Here is a 24,660-nt window from a genome sequence, read left to right as displayed (position 1 = left end):
TGAGACTAGAAATTGTATAAGGTCTTTTCTATATGTTTTTACCACCTTTTTACTTAATTATTATGTTTATCTCGAGTAATTATTATTGAAATAAGTGAATTTTACTTAACTAGTAATTTTATACGTGAATTTGGAAAGTATGTGAAATTATGCTTAATTACATGATTTCACGCATATTTTTTTATTATTTCATGTTAATTTATTAATATATGTACTTTTCACTATGTAGGAGGACCATTAGAGACATGATTTAAATAAATAAAACATGGTTATGCACAAATTATCCGTGTCGATGGCAAGACCATACAATTTTGGGCATGAGGTTGACTACTTGACCTAGTAAAGAATATGTTAAAAGACCAATTTTGGCACTTGATGTTGGTTGTCCAGAATGTGTTTTGGGATATTTAATTAAAGGTCTCTACAGTTGGAAAATAATTAATATTCAGCCCAACAACTTCCCTGTTGAAACCGTCCGCTATATAACTATTTTTAGCTTGAAATTCAAATTCAAATTGAGAAGACTTGGTCATCCCTTTTCCTTGAAGCATGGATGGCAACATGAGAGAGGGAAAGAAGGAAATTTAAACCTATTTTCATTAAACTCAAACCCTTACCTTCACCTATAAATACCATATCATTTCTTACTTTTCCATCATCCATCATTTTTCAACATTCCTTTCTCACTCACTCTAGTTTTCTCTCAATTATTTTTCCCTTTTCCCCTTGCATAGTAATGGACCTTGGAATTCAAAATGATGGAAAAGGTAATGGAGCCAATCAAGTGCACAACTCAACCCTTATTGCTGATGATAGAAATCATGACATCAGACAATACGTTGTGCCACTCTTCAATGAGTTGCATACAAGAATTAAGAGGTCGAATATCAAGGCACCCCAATTCGAATTGAAACCAATGATGTTTCAAATGCTCCAAATTGTGGGCCAGTTCAGTGGTATGCCCACGGAAGATCCACACTTACACCTTTATTTTTTCATGAAGGTAAGTGATTCATTCAAGATAGCTAGTGTGAATCAAGATGCATTAAGGTTAAAAATGTTTCCGTATTCATTGCGAGATTGAGCACAAGCATGGCTAAGTTCATTGCCACCAAGTTCAATATATACTTGGCAAGAATTAGCAAAAAGGTTTTTGGTAAAATACTTTCTACCAAGTAAGAACACAAATTTGCATAATGAGATAATAACTTTACAATAATTAGATGATGAGTTTTTGTATGAGGCTTGGAAAAGATTCAAGGAATTACTTCTTAAGTTTTCTCATCATAGGATTCCTCATTGTTTCCAATTGGAGTCGTTTTATAATGTTCTTAACACACGTACAAGATAAATGGTGGATGCTTCTATGCATGGTGCAATTTTATCTTAGTCTTATAACAAGGCTTATGAGATCATTTAAAAGATTGAGAGTAATAACTACCAATGGCTGTCAAATAAAGCAGTTTCAGGAAGACGAGTAGTTGGAGTGCATGAAGTGGACGCATTGACTTCACTCTCTGCTCAGGTATCTTCTATTTCCTCTATGTTAAAATAGTTTACCACTAATGGTTTGAATAATTTTGCAGCTCAATCACCAAGACAATATGATGTAGTTTCCTGTGTATACTATGGGGATGGTCATTCTTTTAAGAATTGCTCTTTGAATCCCAAATCGATGTACTATCTAAGGAACCAGTATCAAAACAAAATTTGACAAGGACCATAGTCCAATTTCTACAATCCGTCGTGGCGGAACCATCCGAACTTTTCCTGAAGTAATCAAGGAAATGGACCAAACAACAACCAGATACAGCATAGACCCAACCAAACCCAAGGGTTTAACCAATAATCCCTAAAACCACCTCAAGCTAAATCATCAAACAGTTTGGAGAACTCTTTGAAGACATACATGGTGAAAAAAGACACCTTGATCCAAAGTCAAGCAACAACGCTGAAAAATTTGGAGAACTAGATGGGTCAATTAGCTACTGAGCTATGTAGTAGACCACAAGGAGCCTTATCAAGTGACCCAGAAAAATTGAGAAATTTGGGCAAGGAACATTGCAAAGTAGTAGAATTACAAAGTGGTAAGATTTTAGAACCGGAGAAGGTTGTGGTTGAAGATGAGCCTACTGGAAAAGAGGAAAGTCAACCGACAGTTGAAGTTCCTACAACAAAAAAATCATATGTTGAAAAATCTAATGAGGTAAACCCTAAACTAGTAAATTCTGAAAAGCTAACACCTACTTTTGCAAATTTACCTCCTCAGAAAAGTTATCCATATCAACCTAGAGTTCCATATCCTCAAAAACTTCAACAGAACAAGCATAAATAAAAGGTAGAATTTAAGAAGTTCTTGGATGTTTTAAAGCAATTACACATCAACATTCCATTGGTGGAGGCTTTAGAGCAAATGCCCAACTATGTGAAGTTTATAAAGGATATCATGTCCAAGAAGAAACGACTTAGTGAGTATGAGACTGTCACTTTGACGAAGAAGTGTAGTGCATTCTTATAGAACAAACTACCTCCGAAACTGAAGGATCCTGGAAATTTTATGATACCTTGCAACATTGGTGAATCATATTACGGTAAAGCTTTGTGTGGCTTAGAAGCAAGCATCAACTTGATGCCCAAATCTATTTTCAAGCTGTTGGGAATAGGAGAAGTAAGACTTACTACTTTAACACTTCAACTTGTGAATCGATCATTAGCATATCCCGAAGGAAAGATCGAGGATGTTTTGGTAAGAGTCGATAAATTTATTTTTACTGCTGATTTCATTGTTTTAGATTTTGAAGCAGATAAGGAAGTTTCGATCATCCTGGGGAGACATTTTCTAGCCACAGAAAGAACATTAAAAGATGTGCAAAAAGGCATACACATCATAGGAGTTCAAGACGATAAGGTAATGTTTAACATTCTGAAAGCAATGAAGTTTCCTAATTCAATGGAAAAGTGTTCAGTAATGAAGGAAGTAGAAATCCTAATTTCTATAGGAAGTAATTTTGAAGAAGATCCATTGGAAACACCTTAAGGTCTGAACCATTCGAAGATGAAAAAGGTAATGAAGGTTTAACTTTGATGGAAGCCAATCTGAGGAGTTATATTCAACCACCGTAGTTCGAACCGCTAGAGTTGAAAGCTCTAGAATTTACAAAACCCAAGTTGTCAATCAAGAAACTGCCTAAAATCGAACTAAAAGTACTTCTGTCTCATTTAAAATACGTTTATCTTGGTTATAGTTCTACTTTGCTTATGATTATTTCATCAGAACTAACAGAACATCAAGAGGGACAATTGATTGCTGTCTTAAAGAAATTTAAGAAGGCATTTGGTTGGACCATAGCTGACATACGAGGTATAAGTCATTCTTTCTGCATGCACAAAATTATTTTAGAGGAAGGTGAAAAAGGTAAGATTGATGGGCAAATGAGACTTAACCCTATCATGAAAGAAGTGGTTCAGAAGTAGGTAATTAAGTGGTTAGATGCGGGAATTATTTACCCTATCTCAGATAGTTCTTGGGTAAGTCTGGTGCAATGAGTACCGAAGAAGGGTGGAATCATGCTCGTCGAAAATGAACAAAATGAGTTAATCCTGATGAGAACTATCACAAGTTGGAGAATCTGTATTAACTATAGAAAGTTTAACAAAGCCACTCGTAAGGATCATTTTCCTTTACCTTTTATGGATCAAATGTTAGATCGTCTGGCACATAACGAATTTTATTGCTTTTTAGATGGATATTCAGGACACAACCAAATAGTTGTAGCCCTAGAAGACCAACATAAAACTATTTTTACCTGTCCATATAGTACATTTGCTTTTAGGCCAATGCCTTTCATCTTATGTAATGTACCTGTCACATTTAAACAATGTATGATGGCAATTTTCACTGATATGGTTGAAAATTATGTCGAGGTTTTCATGGATGATTTCTCTATGTTTGGTAATACTTATGATATTTTTTTGAATAATTTGGCTAAGGTACTTAAAAGATGTGAGGAGACGAATCTCGTCCTTAATTGGGAGAAGTGTCATTTTATGGTTAAAGAGGGAATTGTCTTAGGGCATAAAATTTCCAAGAAGTGAATCGGATTTGATAAAGTAAAGGTGGACGTAATTGAAAGGTTGCAACCTCCATTTAATATGAAAGGAGTTCGAAGTTTCTTAGGCCATTTCGATTTTTATCATAGATTTATAAAGGATTTTTCAAAAATTTCTAAACATTTATGTATGCTTTTTAGAAAAATATGTTTTTTATTTTAACAAAGCATTTTTAGAAGCTTTTGAAAATTTAAAAATCGGTTAATTTCAGCCCCAATAATTTTTACACTTAATTGGAACATGCCTTTTGAGTTGATGTGTTATGTGAGTGATTTTGCTGTCGGAGCTGTGATGGGCCAAAGGAGGAACAAAGTCTTTCATCCTATCTACTATGCAAGCAGAACTTTGACAAAAGCCCGGATCAATTATATGGTAACTGAAAAAGAACTATTTGCTATAGTTTTTTACAAGTTTCATTCATATCTTATATTTACCAAAGTTATAATATTTACGGATCATGTTGTAATTAAGTACTTACTCATGAAGAAAGATGTTAAACCAAGGCTAATTCGATGGATACTTTTGCTCTAAGAATTTGACCTTGAGATCTAAGACAGAAAATGTGTTGAAAATCAAGTAGTTGATCATCTGTCAAGGTTGGAACAGAATAAGGTAACTTCTTCCCTTGTTCCAATTAATGAGAATTTCCCTTATGACCATATCTTTAAGGTAAGACAAATCTATGAAACACCGTGGTTTGCTGATTTTGTCAATTATTTAGCATGTGGAAAAATTTCTCGAGAAATGTCATACCAACAAAGGAAGAAATTCCTTCATGATAGTCGATATTATTTTTGGAAGGATCTATTTTTTTAAAACTATTTGCAGATAACATAATCAGGAAGTGCATAGCCGTAAGTGATATTGATGAGATTCTATACCACTGCCATTCATCTCCGAGTGGGGGACACTTTGGTGGTTCACGAACTACAGCAAAGATTTAACAAGCTGGATTTTTTGGCTTACATTGTTCAAAGATGCTTATGCATATTTGAGAAATTGCGATAGATGCCAAACAACCGGAAACATATCAAAAAGGAACGGGATGCCCTTGACGAATATTTTATAGATAGAATTTTTCGATGTGTGGGGCATTGGTTTCTTAGGCTCGTTTCCTCCTTTCTACGGGAACAAGTATATCTTGGTGGCTGTGGACTATGTGTCCAAGTGGGTTGAAGCCGACGCATACCCAACTAATTACGCTAAGGTAATCATACGATTTCTACATAAGCACGTATTTACACGGTTTGGGACACCTAGAGTTATAATTAGCGATAAAGGATCTTATTTTATAAATAAGTGGCTTAAGTGGTTGATTGACAAGTATGATGTAAAGCATAAGATTACTACTACCTATCACTCACAAACAAATGGTCAAGTTGAAAAGTGAATCGAGAAATCAAAGGTATTCTTGAAAGAGTAGTGCGCCCTAACAAAAAAGATTGGTCTCAAAGGTTCAATGACGCACTATGAGCCTATCGAACTGCTTGTAAGACACCGTATCAGTTAGTTTTTGGAAAGGCATGTCATTTACCGCTTGAATTGGAGAATAAAGCTCGCTAGGCTTAGAGGCAATTGAATTTTGATATTAAGCAAGCCGGTGAGAGAAGGATGTTACAACTCAATGAGTTAGAAGAGTTGAGGTTATTTTCGTATGAGAATGCCAAGATGTGTAAGGAAAAATATAAGAAATGGCATGATAGTCATATTCAACCTCATGAGTTCAAAGAAGGTCAGAAAGTGTTGTTGTTTAATTCGAGGCTAAGGTTATTTCCTAGAAAGCTCAAATCCTAATGGAAAGGACCTTATATCATCTACAAAGTTTATCTATATAGAGCTGTAGAATTGTACGACAACCATGGAGGTAAGTTTAAACTTCATGGTGAACGTCTCAAGCACTATTGGGATGGTGAAGTTGAGCGAATTAAAACCTCATTCAAATTAAGAGACCCTTAATCTTTCATAAACCTACTTTTAAATAAAAAGTTAGAAATTATTTTATTAAATTAGTACATTTAATTAATTTTGTCTAAGGAGATTGGAACTTAAGCGGGACCATTGTGACCCCTCCAACCTTTCCTGGGAATTAATTTAATGTAATCTTTTAAGAAGAAAATTTCTAATTCATTTTAATCTTTTCTTAGTTTTTTTTTTATTTCTCATTTTTATCTGTCTTCAATTTTAATCTTTATTTTTAATTTTAATGTTAGATTTATTTATTTTAATAAATGGGGTCAAATTGGCCTAAATACTAATAAGTTTGTTTATTTTTAAGTAGTCCAATTTTTAAATAAATTTTGGGCTCAAGGCCCAAAATAGGAAAGAGGAGAAATTAAACCCATGTTGTCGTCCATAGGGTTCCCTAAAGCCCTAATTTTTTCCATCATATCATCCATCCATCATACTTGTCGCCCAAGCCACTCAAAATTAAATAAATTTTAGCTACAAGACTACCTTGCCATCCAAGTCACTTAAATTAGCTAAATTTTAGCTACAAAATTGCCCTAATTCATCACTACATAAACCTCTCTCTCCCTTCATAATTTTCACAACCCTTCAAGTTATTTTATATTCATTCTTGCCTTTCTTAGCCGTCAGCCTAAATCCCAAAATTTCTTCCTTCCGTAAGCCCCTAGTATTGCCGCCGCACAACTTTTGCCGAAGTAGCCCCTTCACTATCGCAACCCCTTTGCCGCCATATCCTATCGCCATAGCAAGCTTTGTTCCACCACAAGCTCATCGCTATCGCAAATTGATCACTGCCACAACACCTTACTCTCATCCTTTGCCATTTTGTTTATTTTTTGAGAAAAATGTCCACATCTCGCAAATGGACTAGATCTTCCAATACCTCTGTCGAAAATTCCCTTGTGATTTAAGATAAAGAAATGAAAGAAATGCTTGATTCAATCTTTAAGAATTAACCTATGATGCCGAAAAAAGGTTTTAACTTAGGAAGCAATGATAAAATGGTTGTACCTTTACTGATTCAAAAGACGATTGATGCCCTAAATTGGAATCATTTTTGTGATGCATGATCATTGTTGGAAGAGGAGTTAGTTTGAGAGTTCTATGCAAATTTGACTAAGCCAGATGCTAAGGAAGTTCTTGTCCGCAAGAAGAAGGTACCCCTAACTTCTAAGTCTGTTAATGATTTGTTTAACCTACCTGATGTTGAAGAAGGTGAGTATTTTGCCATGATGACAAACATAAATTGAGATTTTCTTCAACAAGTGCTTAATGTTGTAACAAATTTGGGATCCCAATGGATTATAAGGAAGTATGATAGTCATTCTTGTCTAAGGGAATACTTAAAGCCGTTGGCTTAGGTATGGTTTTACTTTGTTCGATATAGTTTCATGCCTATCTCACACAGTTCCACCATCTCAATGGAGCGAATTCTTTTGTTGTATACAATTATGACAGAAAGGTCTATCAATGTTGGGAAGGTCATTCTTAAGGAGATCCATGATTGTGCCAGAAAGAAGATTGGAAGTGCTTACTTACCCTCCATGATAACTTCACTTTGCCTAAGGGCCCAAGTTAAAACAAAAGCAAACCTGAAGGGACCGTATGTTTAAGGTTGCATCACAACCCATGTTCTTGAAAAGTTAGTGGAGAATATCCATGACCTAAACACACCTGAACCGAGTGAGCCAACAGAACTAGAAACTAATGAGTCATCGAACAATTTTGAAACAGAAGCTAACTCAATTACTGAGACAGAAGAAGCTGAATCTGAGGAAGAACCGAGCAATCCAAAATCGATAAAGGAACCGAAAGTCTCTGAACCAAGTGAAGAGCAGAAGGCTGATGAGCTAGTTGAACCAAGTGTTAATCCTGAGTTGACTATTCCTAGGCCTACTTTTTCAAATATTATGAAGAAATTAGAATTGTCAATTATGATGGATATGATAAAATTTACGCATAACTAACAACAAGCTTATTGGAAATATGCAAAAGTTAAAGATGATGCCATAAGAAATACTTTTAAAAATATCTCTAACAATTTTGTTCCTGAGTTCCTAGATTATATCTTCGAGTCATGGAAGGAATATGAGAACACAAGTGAGGATGAAACATCAAAGGAGGAAGATGAGAAGGATAAGTCAAATAAATAAAAAAAGGAATTTTTTATCTTTAGTTTTTATTTCTTTTTAGGTGTTTATTTTTATTTCCCAGTTAGGATTTTTTTCTTTCACATAATAAAATAGCAAGCATGAATAAAATAAGCTCAATGCCTCTTCAATAGAAAGAAAATAAAGTGATGTGGTAATGAGAATGAGTATGTCTAGGATTGGATTGTGAGAAAGATTTGGTACTTAAACAGTCTTTATGACTCACCTCTCTTTTCTTGCAACCCTACCTTGTGACAACCCAAATTAGACCCTGGTCGGAATGTGGTTTCGAGACCACATTACCGAGCCAAAAATTTATTTTCGTGTTTTAATTGCATAAATTATTGTGTGACAGTGAATGTATGAGAAATTAAATGCTTAATATTAGCATTAGGATTGTGAATTCATTCAAAAAGGACCTAGTTGACGAAGTTAGGAAAGATGATAGATGAATTATAAGGATCAATTAATAATAGGTTGAGGAAGCATGGTTTTGCATGTCAATTTGCCCATAAAATTTATGGTGGCCGGCCAAGGAGTGATAATGCTCCACTCATTCTAATTTAAAATGTTTCTTTGGTGAACAAATGATGGGATTAATAATAGAAAAAGGAACAAAAAAAATGGGTGTCATACTTGCCATCACCTAGCCGAAAAAACCAAGAAAAGAAGGGGAGAAAAGAACTTGGGAGGGATTCGGCCATTGCTTGCCTAGGGAGAGTGTTTGATGTTGTGGCATGAAAAATGAGGGAGTTTGAATGCTTAACAAGGAGGGAAGAAGGAGTGTTCATATTTTCTTTCTTTTGCAATTGTTCTAACTAGAGGAAGAAGGGGAAACAAGATTCGGCCAAGGTGGTCCTTTAGACCAAGGTATGTTTAATGTTGTCTTAGAGATGCATGCATGTTTTAAATAGCCCATGTTCAAACCTTGAATCTTGTTGATAACATGAGCAATCGGTCATGAGAAAGTGTTCAAGGAATGGTTGTTGTTCATGTTATTTGGATGAGAAATGGTGAGTTTTGTTGTTTCATGTTAAAGTTAGGTGAATGATGATAGAGGAGTGTTTGAACTATAAAAAAAGAAGAATCGGCTACCTTGTTATGAGCTAGGGCCGAATGTGAATTTGGTTGTGTTTGAATATTACATGCTTGGTAGAATGGTGGATGAAGGTGCCGAATGTATGTTGGATTGATAGAGTCTTCAAATTGATTTTATGTGTGTATGCATGACCGAATATACGTGGTCACATGAGTAAGGAAGTGAGCTATTTGATATGTGGTAAAAGTTAAGTACTAAATCGAAGGTTGCTAAAAATTGCCATTTCTTAGCCGAATATGTGCTTGATCAATGAAGGAATTGTTGAAGAATATAGGTGAACTTGGTGAGAGCAATCGGCCTAGTGTATAAATGATATGAAGATTTTAGGAAATTGTTTTGGTTAGGTGCATGTATGATTAAGTATATTCGGCAATATACTTAAAGTGGGTACATGATATTACATTATAATTATTGAGCTTAAGTATATGGATATGTGTATATGTGGTCATATAATGACGTCTTGGTTTGAAAATTTAATGATGTGTGATTGCCGAATGTGATAAATAAATTCATGTTATTGGGTTAAATATTGAATACTCTTATTTGTATTATTTAAGCTCAAGAACCTAAAGGAGAGGCGTCCAACAAGGGGAAATCGAAGGTCATCGAGTAGCCGACTCGGAATTATTTTACCCAACATAAAGTAAGTCATTAAGCATGTAGTGGGTATTATTTTAAATGGTCATAATGTGTATGTATTGATGCTGATTGGAATGAATAAATATACATATATATATGCATGTACGTATGTGATGATGAAATTGTTGAATGAATGAAAAGAGGTAAGATGTACTGAGTTGTTGATCTCGGCACTAAACGTGCGGGATAACCATTTATGACCATGAGATTGGCGCTAAGTGCGCGGGATTAAATTGTACAGCACTAAGTGTGCGATTCGACTATGTTGCACTAAGTGTGCGAAATGAATATGATGCACTAAGTGTGCGAATTGACCATGCGGCACTAAGTGTGCGAGTCTAACTATGTAGCACTAAGTGTGCGATTTGATTACGTGGCACTAAGTGTGCGAGTTGATTGTATAGCACTGAGTGTGCGGGCTCAATATACATTCGTGAATCATTATGGACACTATGTGTGCGACACTATTGAGTCGATCGCGGACGGCGGGTCGGGTAAGTGTCTTGAGCACGTGGCTAATAGGTGCTATGCTTATACTTGGTGTTGAGCTCGGTAAGTTCGAACCTATGTGACATATATACTTGAAGTCACGTACATAAAATTATCGTAGGATGGGTGAAAGGCCGTATAGTCATTTGATTGTAACGAAAATAAATCGATTTATGAAATTGCTTCAATGTCCTATTGATGAGTATATAGAATGTGAATGCATGAATTGATATGAAATTGAATTGATAGGTTGGAGGAACTATGGTATGGTTCGGTATGGATGGAGTAAATTGTCTCGCTCCATTTTGTTTCATCTTGTGATAATGTTGTTGATAGATGGTAGTGCATTGCTTATGACTTACTGAGTTATAAACTCACTCGATGTTTCCTTGTCACCCATTATAGGTTGCTTGGACTCATCTATTTTTTTTGCGGGGTCGGGCCGTCATCGAAGTCATCACACCGGATAGCAAGTTTTGGTACTTTCTTCTTAGTGTGTTTAGAAGATCATTTTGGCATGTATAAGCTAGTACGTTGTGTTTGAATTATGGCATGTAAACTTTAAGCCATGCGAAAATGGCACGAATGTTAGTTTGAAGTGGATCAAGGGTAGGCATGAAATGGACCTAGTTACTTTCGTAACAGATGCTGGCAGCAACAGTGTCATGAGATTGAAAAATCACTAAAAATAGTAGGAGTGGAATTAATTGATGAATAAATTATGTAATCGAAGCTCGATTAGTCTGCTTTCATGAGGAAGTAACGAAAAGATCATATGGGCAGTATATTAAGAGATATTCAGATTTTAGTGGGACAGGGCCAGAACGGTTTCTGGAATCCCTGCTCCGACTTTGGAAATTCATTATAAATTAACCAGAGATAATTAGGGGTCGTACCATATATGTACAGATTCCTCTCTGAGTCTAGTTTTCATAGAAACAAACGGCAACAGTATTGAAGCCCCGTGCAGGGAGATATCCAAGTCGTAATGGGCAAAGATCAGTGTAGTCGACCCCTGCAACTTGGGGGACTTTGACTAATAAACTGTACTAATTGGCCCAACCAAAAATTCTAGAAAAAAATACATAGATGGGCACATGAGTCTAGTTTCTGGGAAAAATTACAAAACTGATTTTCGAGTTACGAAACTCAAGATATGATTTTTAAAACGACTAGTACACAGATTGGGCAGTGTCTGGAAAATAAATTTTGTAAGGGGTTAAAGCCAGTTAACACCTCGTGTTCGACTCCGATGTCGGTTTCGGGTTCGGGGTGTTACATACCTAGTGTTTAGTTTTTATTCATTACTTTGTTTTCGCAATCAAGACATTGCTTCTTTTTAAAAGGGGTAAGGCATTTTGCATCAATTTTAATAAGGTATTTCGCATGAATTTTTAAAGTATGTTTCAATCTTTTTACTTAAGTATGCTAAAATAAATGAATATTCAAAAATAATATTTTTCATAAGTATGTTCTGTAGACATGATTTTTTATTTTATTAAAGTTATTCGTATGTTATCTTGAGTGATAGAATGCTTGTATGATCTTAGCCTTATATAGGATTTGCCATGAAATTTTGATTTCTTTAAAAATAGACATGTATGAAGGTTTAAGTCTTTAGAATTGACTTAGTAACTTTTTTAAGTCTTTAGAATTGACTTAGTAACTTCTTTCGATTGTTTGATCCATTCAAGCTGAGCATATGAAATTTAACCCTTGGAACTTAATTTTGAGCTTAATGGTCTGTTTACTGCAAATTACCTACATTATAAGCCATATTAACATCTTTTTTTTCCTATTCTTTTACTCCTATCTTAACCAAAAATTTGTCTTGGTGACCAAAGTTTGAGGAAAATTATGAGAAGATGTACATGCTCTTCATATGTCAAAAAAAAAAGGAAGATGGATGTAAGTTTGCTCAGAAGAATAAAAACAAAGAAAAGATTGCTCAAAATCTCAAAAAATAAAGAGCAAGGTTTGTTCAAAGTCTGAAAAATAATAAAGGTTGAGTATGAGCTCGAAATAAGTTTGGGGGTGTTCCAAAAACCCAATTTTGTGAAGGTTGTGACACAGAAAAATCCAAGACAAGTTAGGGTTAAGATGATTGGACCTACAAATCACTTCTTTTTATCCCTACCTTTAGCCTAGCCCGATTACAACCTAAAAAAAAGATCTATTAATTGGATGATTATACTGACTACATTAGTGGAGAGGAATTACTAAGTTAAACATATGAAGACACTAATTAAACCTTGGGGTTGCTATGTTTAGTCGATAAGGAAAGCATATTAATTGGTGAATGTTATGTATGACTCTGAAAATGCATGCAAAATATGATTCATGGTGATATTATGACGTACTTAGTATAAAGTTCGAAATAATATTTGCATTTGAGCTACTTATCAATAAAGAATATTATTTTAGCATGATTTTGTCGATGCATGATTATGTGCGAAGATTGTTACTGCTTTATCATTTTACAAAATTGCCTTAGCAAAAATTGTGCTATGCATGCACATTACTCGGGACGAGCAATGGTTTAAGTTTTATATAGGGTTTTTCTATATGTTTTTACCACCTTTTTACGTAATAATTATGTTTATCTCGAGTAATAATTATTGAAATAAGTGTATTTTACTTCATTAGTAATTTTAGACATGAATTTGGAAAGTATGTGAAATTATGCTTAATTACATGATTTTCATGCATATTTTGTATTAATTCATGTTAATTTATTAATGTATCTACTTTTCACTATCTAGGAGGTCTATTGGAGACATGATTAAAATAAATAAAAGATGGCCATGCACAAATTATCCATGTGGACGACAAGACCATGCAATTTTGGGCATGGGGTTGACAACTTGACCCAGTAAAGAAGATGTTAAAAGATGGATATATCTACTAAGTTATTGGATTGAAAAAAATAGTCCAACAAGGGGAATTAAAAGCCCAATTTGTCACTTGATGTTGGTTGCCCAAAATGTGTTTTGGGATATTTAATTGAAGGTCCCTGTAGTTGGAAAATAATTAGAATTTAGCCCAACAACTTCCCTGTTGAAACTGTCCACTCTATAGCTATTTTTAGCTTGAAATTCAAATTCAAATTGAGAAGACTTGTTCATCCCTTTACCTTGAAGCATGGCCGGCCACATGAGAGGGGAAAAGAAGGAAATTTAAACATATTTTTAGTAAACTCAAATCCTTACCTTCACTTATAAATACCTTGTCATTCATCACTTTTCCATCATCCATCACTTCTCAACATTCCTCTCACTTACTGTATTTTTCTCTCAATTCTTTTTCCTGTTTTACCTTGCATAGCCTTCCATCCCCTCTCCTTTCTTTAGCCTCAAAAGATTTGTCAAAAGCACTCTTTAGCCAGCTACCTTCTAAACCCTTAGCAAAAGAAGCTTCAATCAGAAAGGAGGAGCACTTCAGTCAGAATAGATCCAAAATACTGTTGAACTGAGCAAAGTTGAGCACATCAGTCAAAATAGATCCGAAAGGCTACTGAACTGAGTCACTATTTCCTCTTGATTATTTATTTTAACATGTTTTCTTTGAGTTTTATGCTTTTGACATCAACTATGAAGTTTTAAATCCTATTTGTTGGGATAATTATATTAAGTTAATGAGATTTATTTAATTCATGTTAACATGTTTTGTGCCTCAGTTGATTATGTTTTCAATTAATATCATGATGCATTTCATTCATACATGATTGGGTGCACTCAGATTAGCTGAGCAATCCTAACCAGAAGAAGGCTAGTAGACGCATAATTGAAAAGTGTAATGTTTAATTTAGGTCATTAAAATCGACTAAGTTAAGGTTCATAATATTTTTAGTTATCTCTATTATCTTGCATGGTTTTTAGAATTATGCAATTAAACTATTGCAAACATAAATGTCCCTGTGACCTTGCATAAATGCTAAGAAACCTTTAGTCTAATATGATCAGTAACATACATATTTAACTAAGTAAAAGATCTTAGAGGACTTAATTTGGTTTCCAAACCCATCAAAGATCGAGTTTCCATGGAAGTAATTCCGAACATGTTAGCATGATGAAAGTAAGTTTATTTGATTAATATAATTATCCTAGCTCATTTAATGTTGATTTTTTTTGTTGTTAAAGCCTTCATTCATACATTTAGGTAAATTGCATTTAGATTAGAAATTGCATTAGGGATCACTCTTGCATTTAATTAATCTAATCATCACTATCCGAATTTATTGAGTTTTTTTACATCAAATTGTTAATTATAATTTTGCAATTGATTGTTTAAGCTTATACAGTCCCTGTGGAGTCGATAACTCATTTTTACTGACTTATTACTTGAACGACTATGTACACTTGCGTAACCACGTTACAATTCATTACAGAAATGCATGGCCCTGCTCAAACAAGTTTATATGAGTTATCATACTTATTTGTTTATCAAAGTCTACTCGGGATATCAAGAAACATTAGATGAACTATGCAAGTGTGACTATTGCATGACTTATGTCCAATCTAGATATAAAGGACAAAAGAATTTAATACATGAAGGGTTAATCACAGAGAGGTTATGTCGAATCATGACTTCTTGTAACTTAGGTAGCAATGATGTATTGCTAGATGTGACTCATTTTCTGTAATATTAGAATCGTTCTAGTATAACTGCTAACGTTACAAGAACCTACAGGGTCACACCCTATGGTTGAAACGAACGGAATCCAAACATAGTTGGTATTATTTTTTGTTTGTCACATGAATTAAATTGATTATAGAATTAATTTAATTGGGTAGTTAAATATCGATGTACAAGTATGTTGTACGCATAATGAGAACATGGTTAAATTAATGTATATGAATTTGATTCGTATAAAATTTAACTAAACATAATTTATCGAAATCTTTGTTATAATTATTGAAATTATAATTTATGATTGAATATTATTATAATTATTGTAATTGTAATTTTTCATTCAAACATTATTATAAATATGGTAATTATAATTATTACATTCGGTTAATTATTATAATGAATCTTGATTCATATTAAGACAACAACTATTCCCGAATTAAGAAATATAGGGTTTTTAAGAAAAACCTTATATACTCGAAATATTGTGTATGAGGTCTAGCAGTTGTCAATGAGTTTTTCTCTCTGAAAAAGTTTGAGAAAATTCTTGTCGTTCATTATCACACCGAGTGGATAACGTAGAGGCTGAAACTTTTCGTGGCAACTTGGAATCGACATACAATTGCGTAATCAGTTTCACAATAGTTATCTTTGATTTTCTAAATGATTAAAGTTAATCGTTCATACCCTTCTCACCCTGATTCGTTCCTCACACATGGATCCCTGGATGTGATCGTCATCCAACAGTGTGCCCTAACAGAAAAGATTGATCTCAAAGGCTCGATGATGCTCTATGGGCCTATCAAACTATTTTTAAGACACCATTAGGAATGACTCCTTATCAGCTAGTATTTCAAAAGGCATGTCATTTCCCACTTGAATTGGAGAATAAATCTCACTGGGCTTTGAAACAATTAAATTTGGAACTTAAGCAAGCAAATGAAAAAAGAATGTTATAGCTTGATGAGTTGGAAGAGTTGAGGTTATTTTCATATGAAAATGCCAAGATGTATAAGGAAAAATATAAGAAATGGCATGATAGTCATATTCAACCTCGTGAGTTCGAAGAAGGTCAGAAAGTGTTGTTTAATTTAAGGCTAAGGTTATTTCCTGGGAAGCTCAAGTCCCGATGGAAAGGACCTTATACCATCTGTAAATTTTATCCATATGGAGCTGTAGAATTGTACAACAACCAGGGAGCTATGTTTAAAGTTAATGGTCAACATCTCAAACACTATTAGGATGGTGAAGTTGAGCGACTTGAAACTTCATTCAATTTAAAATACCCTTAATTTTTCATGTTTTTACTTTTTAATAAATAGTTAGAAATTATTTGCTTGAATTAGTACCTTTAATTAATTATGTCTAAGGAGATTGGAACTTAAACGGGACCATTTGTGACCCCTCCAACCTTTCCTAGGAATTAATTTAATGTAGTCTTTTGAGAATAAATTTTCTAATTAACTTTGATATTTTTATTTTTCATTTTAATCTTGTTTCTCTATTTGTTTATGCTTAAAAAGGGGGTTAAATTGGCCCACGTACTAATTAGTTATTTTATTTTAAGTAGTCCAGTTTATAAATACAGTTTGGGCTCAAAGCCTAAAACAGCAAAGAGGAAAAAATTTACCGCACATTATCGTCCAAAGGGTTCCCAAAACCTATTATTGTCGTCACTTTCTTTCTCAACCCTTGCAGCTAAATTTCTGCTAAATTTTTGCTACAAGTTTGCCCTAATTTACTACTATATAAACCCCTCTTTACCACCATATTTTTCACAACGATTCAAGTAATTAGCTCAAACCCCAGCCATTTATTATTTTTCCTCTTAGCTGTTGGTCTTAAATCCCGAAGAATCTCCCCAATTTCCTTCCCTTATCACAAAACCCTCCTTATTGCCACCACAAGTCTTTTACTGGAGCCTTACTATCGCTGTCGCATAGCTCTTGCGAGAGCAATCTTATTGCCACTGCAAGCCTTTTGCCATAGCAATCCTATTGCTGTAGCAAGCCTATCACTGTCGCAAACCTCTTGCTACTGTCCATTGTTGATTTTTTTTCCTTCCTTTTTGTCGAAATTCTACCTATTTTTTAGGAAAAATCACCATGTCTCGCAAAAGAACTAGATCTTCCAAGACATCTGCCAAAAATTTGATCATGATTCAAGATGAGGATGCAAAAGAAAGGTTTGATTCCATCTTCAAAAATCAACCTATGATACCAGAAAAAGGTTTCAATTTTGAAAGCAATGATAAGTTGGTAGTGCCCTTGCCAATTTGGAAAAAGAATTAATGCCCTCAATTGGAAATATTTCTGTGATGTGTGATCACTGCCTAAAGAAGAGTTAGTTTGAGAATTCTATGTCAACTTAACCATGTTAGATGCTTCTAAAGTTCTTGTTCGCAAAAAGAAGGTATCCTTTACTTCTAAGTCTATTAATGATTTGTTTCATATATCTGATGTTGAAGAAGATGAGTACTTTGCCATTATGACAAAAAAAATTAGGATTTTCTTCAATGAGTGCTTAATGTTGTTACAAATATGGTATCCCAATGGATTATCAGAAATCATGGTAGTCATTCTTGCCGAAAGGAATATCTAAAACTGGTGGCTAAGGTATAGTTCTACTTTGTTCAATATAGCTTCATGCCTATATTACATAGTTCCACCATCTCGATGGAACGAATGCTTTTCTTGTATGCAATTATGACAGAAAGGACTATCACTATTGGGGAAATTATTCTCAAGGAGATCCACGATTGTGCTAGAAAGAAGGCAGGAAGTACCTACTTTCCATCATTGATTACTTCACTTTGCTTAAGGGCCCAAGTTAAATCAAAAGCAAACTTGAAGGGTCAGTATGTTCACGGTTGCATCACAGCCCTTAATCTTGAAAGGTTAGTGGATAATATCCACGAGTTGAACCCAATTGAACCGAGTATACCAACCGAACCAGAAACTGACGACTCATCTAATAAATCTAAACCGGAAGCTGACTTAGTTGAGGAGACAGAAGAAGCAAAATTTGAAGAGGAACCAAACAACCCTGAACTGAGAGTGGAACCTAATGTTGTTGAACCAGTAGAGCTGAGTTTTAGTCCTGAGTTAACCATGCTAATGCTCACTTCTTCAAATACTATGAAAAAATCAGAATTTTCAACTATGATGAATATGTGGAAATTCATGCATAACCAACAATAAGCCTATTGGAGATATGAAAAAATTAGATATGATTCTATTAAAAATAGTTTTAATAATATACCTAACACTTTTGTTCCTAAGTTCCTAGGTCATATCTTTGAGACATAGCAAGAAGAGCTTGTGAGATCAAGTGCGACCAAGAAGGGAAAGAAGAAAGACTTAGACAAAAATTCAAATTAAAAAAGGGGGAAATTTCTTTTTCTTAGTAGTTTTAGTGATTTACTTTCGCAGTTGGTATTTTGTTTTTGAACAATAAAATTGCAAGCATGAATAAAATAAAGTTAATGCCTCTACTCTAATAAAAAAAAGCTAAATAGTGTGGTAATGTGAATGAACATGTCCAAGATTGGATTGTTGAGAAAGACTTGGCACTTAAGCAGTCTTCATGACTTACCTCTCTTTCTTGCTATCCTACTTGGTGTTCAGTTCTCATTCATTACTTTGCTTACACAATGAGGACATTGTTTCTTTTTAAGGTTGGGGTAGGGCAATATTAGCATGAAATTTTAGCAGTTAGCATGAATTTTAGATTTTTTTTTCTTAAGTATGTTTCAATGATTACACATAAGTATGCTGAAATAAAATGTTGTTCAGAGAAAATTTTTGTTCATAAGTTAGCCCAAATGCAAGTATGATTTATGATTTTATCTAATTTTTTTTATGCTATCTTGAGTTATGGAATGCTTGTACGTTCTTAGGTCATATGTAGCATTTTGCCATGAAAATTGAACGTCTTTTGAAATAGACATGCATGAAGGTTTAATCTTTAGAATTGACTTAGTAACTTTCTTGAGGCGAAATCCTAGAAGGCATAAGATTCTAAACATGATTTAGGCACATTTTCTTTGGATCATTTGAGCCTTTCGATCCTACCATATGAATGTGACCCTTGAAACCTAAATTAAGTCTTAAAGCCTATTTTTTCTATTTACCTACGTAATAAGCCATGTTACCATCTTTTTAAATCTTATATTATTTCTGCACCTATCTTAACTATACTTGTCTTGGTGAGCAAAGATCAAGGAAAAATTCAATCAGATGTACACATTCTTCATATTTTCAGAGGTGTTTAAAAAAAAGAGAAAGAGAGAGCTCTATTCGAATGTCAAGCAAAAAGAATAAAAGAAAGAGCTCAAAGTATTAAGAAATATTGGGCATGTGCTTTAAAATTAAGTTTAGGGTGAAAAACCCATTAGTTGGAGAGATGTACCTCAAATTGATCTAAGGAAAGCTAAGGTTAAGATTACTGAACCTAAATATTCACTTCTCTTTTATCCTTACCTTGAGCCTAGCCCCATTACAACCATATAACAGACCCGTTGATTTTGATGATTATGCTAACTACATTAATGGAAAGGAATTCCTAAGTTCAACATATGAGGACCATTAATTAAACATTATGATTGTTCTATTTAATTGATAAGAAATTTTGATTGAATGGTGAATGGTATGTATGATCTTGAAAAGTATGCACTCTATGACTTATGCTAGCATATTTCTGCGCTTAGAATAAAAATTCTAGAATAATGTCTGCATATGAGCGACTTATCAATAAAAAGAGTTTGTTTGCATGATTTTGTCGATGCATGATTATGTCCAAAGATTGATGCTACTTAATAATATTGCAAAATTGCCTTAGAAAAATTTTTTGTTGTGCCTGAACGTTACTTGGGATGAGCAATGGTTTAAGTTTGGGTGTGTGTAAACTTGAAATTATATAAGATTTTTCTAGTAATTTTTACCACCTTTTTACTTAAAAATAATATTAATATTGAGTATTTGTTAATTAATTAAATGAATTTTTCTTAAAAGTTAATAATGGACATGAATTTATAAAGTATGCGAATTTGTGCTTTTTATATTATTTTGTGCATAAAATTAAAGTATTTCATGTTATTTATTAATATGTTAAATTTACTTATGCAGTGGGACAATAGAGTTGAGTTTATTATAATGTTGCATGGGCATGAGCTATTATTCTCATGTGTTGGATGGCAAGACCAAGCCTAATGGGTCATCAAGATGCCACCTTGACCCAATAAAAAAAGATAATAAATGTTGGTAAAGTCTATAAGCTAGTTGGGTCATTAACCATCCAGTTCAATAGAAGAGAGACCCAATTCGGCAACCACAATTGGGCAGCCAAGAAATTAATTTTGGGACAATTATTTGAAGGTCCCTACACTTGGAAGAACATTGGAAATTGGCACAAAAGATTTACTTGAGAAATCGTCCACCCTTTGCATGATTCAAGCATGATTTCATGTTTGAATCAAGCAACCAAACCACCTTCTCTTCCACATATCATGGAATGCATAGGAGGGAGAAATCCAAGGGATTGTTGCTACTATTTTTAGTAAACTCTCCCACCTATTTCAAGAATAAATACCACACCTATCTCACATTTTCAATCATCCCTGACTCATCCATTCATTCCTCATTTTCACAACATTTTTCATTCCCTCTCTTGCTCTCTTTATCCACCACGCCTATCATTCCATTTTCCCCTTAGTTTTTAGCTATCAAAAGCCTTGAAGAGATCATCTCTTGGTCCGCCGCCTTGAGGAGCCATTAGCAAAGGTACAATAGGAGGAGCAGACGAAAACACCTTCAATCAGAGTCCGTGAGATTACCAAATTGAAATAGACTTTATTCTTCCCTTACTTGTTGTAAATTAATTATGTTTGCAACGTTTTTTGTGATCTTGACATCAACAACGGTAGCTTAAATCTGTTTAGCTAAGTTAATTGTATTAATTCAATGAGATTTGTTTAATTCATGTTTAAAGTGTTTGTGCCTCAGTCGATCATATTTTCAATTAAATTCAAGTATGTATTTTATTCATACGTGATTGGATGCATTAGAATTAGCTAAGTTATCCTAACCAGACAACAGCTAGTGGACACAGTAATTGAAAAGTGCATGCTTAATTTAGATCCTAACTCGACTAAATTGAAGGTTCATAATAACTTTAACGAGCTCTATTATCTTGCATAATTTTTAGGTTTATATGATTAAATTGTTTCAAACCTAACCCGTTCCTGTTACTTCACATAAATAATAAGAAACCTTTAGTTTAATATGATCAGTAAAATACATGCTTCACTAAGTAAAAGATTCCGAAAGGACTTAATTTGGTTTCAAAACTTATGAAAAATTGAGTTGCCATGGAATGTTTTCCGAAGACTTTAATCATGAAGAAAATGAATCAAGTTGATTAATGTAGTTATCCTAGCCTGTTCATGTTATTAATTGTTGAGGTTGTGTTTCTGCAACTAAATTCATTCATACATTTAGATAATTTGCATACTTAGATTAAAATTGCATTAGGGATCAATTTTGCATCTAGTTAAATTAATCTAATTTAATCATCATCTTTCAAATTATTGTGTTTTATCACCAAATTGTTAACTTATAATTTTACAATTAATCGATTAACATACAAAGTCTCAGTGGAGACGATAACTCATTTACTTACTTATTACTTGAACGACTGTGTACATTTGCACAAACTGAGCGTTACATTCTTGAATTCTCGGTATCACTTGGCAATACTTCTTGTAGCCTCAAATTTAAAGAATTCACTATCTACCCCACTTGATTCTTAAGAGCTCTAAGGGACGCAGCTTGACTCTAAATTACAGCATCATTCTTTGCCATATATTCCTTTAGCAAGGCTTCAATGGAGGTAGAAGATGATGCTTCATCCTATTGAACATTTATGCTTAGTACAATTTATTATAATTAGATCCAATGTTGTACTTAAATATTGAATAATTTGAGAATAATAATAAATGAATATTGTGAGTACATGATGTACCTGAATATCAGGCTTTATGTTGGTGCTATTTATCGGGCTTTATGCCGGTGTTATCTATCGGGCTTTGTGATGGTGTATTTATCTAGCTTTGTGCCTAGCAAGCTTTGTGTCGGTGTGTTTATCGAGCTTTGTGCCTAGAAGGCCTTGTGCTAGGTTGTCTATCAGGCCTTCAGCCGGTGATCATTTAGTACGTGCTATGTACCATTGATACAGACACTAACGATGGCTTGAGATCCTGCATATGTTGCAGATTCTTTATAGCTTATGTGAGCAGCATCGTGAGCCGGGGGTTAATTAGTAGGTACTATGTACCGATGATACAGGCCGTAACGTTGGCTTGAGATCCTGCATATGTTGTGGCTTCTCTGCAACTTGTGTGAGCAGTATCATGAGAGAGGGATTAATTAGTAGGTACTATGTACTGGTGATACAGACCGTAACAATGGCTTGAGATCCTACATGTATTGCGGATTCTCTATAGCTTGTGTGAGTAGCATCATGAGCTGGTCAAAGTTCTAAAGTTAACTTAAGTAAGTGGTATCCTTTAGATTACCTGAAATGAGATATTATTAGAATGATGACTTGGTTTATAATCGTTTATCATGTGGCATTTTTATTGATATGAATTATCTAAGTATAAGTGTTTTTGGAAAGTTGAAATGGTAGTAATATGGAATATGATTTGAATTATTGTACTGTGCAATAATCACCTGTTGTGAGCTATGATTGACAGGAATTTTGATAATAACCTTGTGACAAGAACTCTGTTTTTTAATCTTTTTATTTGATTTGTTGTGATTAAATTTGATAAGATTTATCATTTAATCGATGAACTTAATAAGCTTTACGAAAGCTTACTCGTGTTATTTGTCTTATTTCTAGTAGATACATTTTATGGATCGAGAGATTTGATCAGCTCATAGAATCACACTATCCGGGGATCATTTGGTAGCTTTTGAATACATATTGGCTTATATGGCATGTAATAGGAGAATTTGATTATGTTTGTAACGGTTCATAAGTACTTATTGGTGTTGTTCTTAATGTGCATATGATGATGTGGTATAAATAGCTAAGTGAGGTGCATACTTGATTTTATGGTATAACATTTTGAGATAGAAAATAAGTTATTTGAATGTGCTTGTAGCTTGTATACTTAGTTAAGGAAATGAATTGTAAAAGTACTTGAAATGTGGTGTCATGGATGGCACATTGGTTAGACCTTAGGATGTTTGTTTTGGCATGTTTTGGGTGTCATTGAAATGCATTTTGAAGTCTTATAATATTGTGTTGAGAATTGGTTTAGGTACCTAAGCATTTGGATGTGAATTAAGTATGTTTGGATCATTTTTGGGTACACACGGGCAACCCACACGGGTGCATGCCCTGAACGTGTTAGATGAAATTTTCACACAGGCTAGCACACGACCTGTGACACGGCCGTGTGACCCAACATTGAATATAACACAGTCTAGCACATAGCCCGCGACTCGACCATGTGAGGGTATTTCGAATGCTACACGGCTAGCACACAGCCTGCGACACGGCCGTGTGGATTTATTTTGAAAGGTACACGGTCTGTCACATGGTTGGCCACACGGCCATGTTCCTGCACCACATGGCCTGGGCTGTGTCACACGGCCGTGTGACCCCTATTTTGAGAAGCTTCAGTTTTTCTCCAAACTTTTTGATTTATTTCAAATTGGTCCTAATTATTTTTAAATTAATTTTAATGCCTCGTAGGCTCGAATTAATGTCCGTAAATGTATGTATTACTCCGACTTGAATTATGATGAAATTCTGTTAATTAATTTGACAACTTGATGGTATTTGTTCTCAGTTGTTCTGTAAAGTACAGTAATACGCTGAAACCTGAAATCCAATGACGGAATCGGGTTATGGGTGTTACAGTAAATCCAACAGTCCATGATTTTCTTCTTTCTTTTTCAGGTAGTTATATCTGCTACAACTTCAACTGGGTCTAAGACCGGTTCGCTTGTTGACTGGACATCTTCCCGGCATTACCATGGCATTTATGTTGACAAATTATCCAACCCTTTGCCCCGGCAAACCTTCACTTCTTTACTTCTTGTTCCTCAACCTGCATATGACAACCCACCACCACACACAACCCTTCCACAACCAATTAAAAAAAACTAACATTTAAGTATAGCCCAAGCTCCTAATGTAATGTTAAAACAAAAAATACTAATGAAATGTTCTAAAATTGTAACACCCCAAACCCGACCTAGACGTTATGGCCGAATTCGGGAGTGTTACGAAGAAGGGTTTTGAAATTATTTTTATTTCGACAAAAACCTTATAAAGTTGTTATAAAGTGCCTAAAATTTTACAAAACATATTCATTTACTTGTTTATTACCAAAACCGTCATGGGTTTCTTCATTCGCCGAAATATAATTTATAGCGGAAATCTTAAAAGTCATTGTATCTTAAAAACCCAGTTCATGTTTCCAGAAAAACATTTGTTTGCATAAAACTGTCGTTTCCATAAATCGTTTAATCAAACAACGCAGGATAGAAAACAATCGAAACC

This window comes from Gossypium hirsutum, chromosome D02, assembly GCF_007990345.1.
Source record: "Gossypium hirsutum isolate 1008001.06 chromosome D02, Gossypium_hirsutum_v2.1, whole genome shotgun sequence".
NCBI lineage: Eukaryota > Viridiplantae > Streptophyta > Magnoliopsida > Malvales > Malvaceae > Gossypium > Gossypium hirsutum.
Note: the sequence above shows the minus strand (reverse complement) of the source record.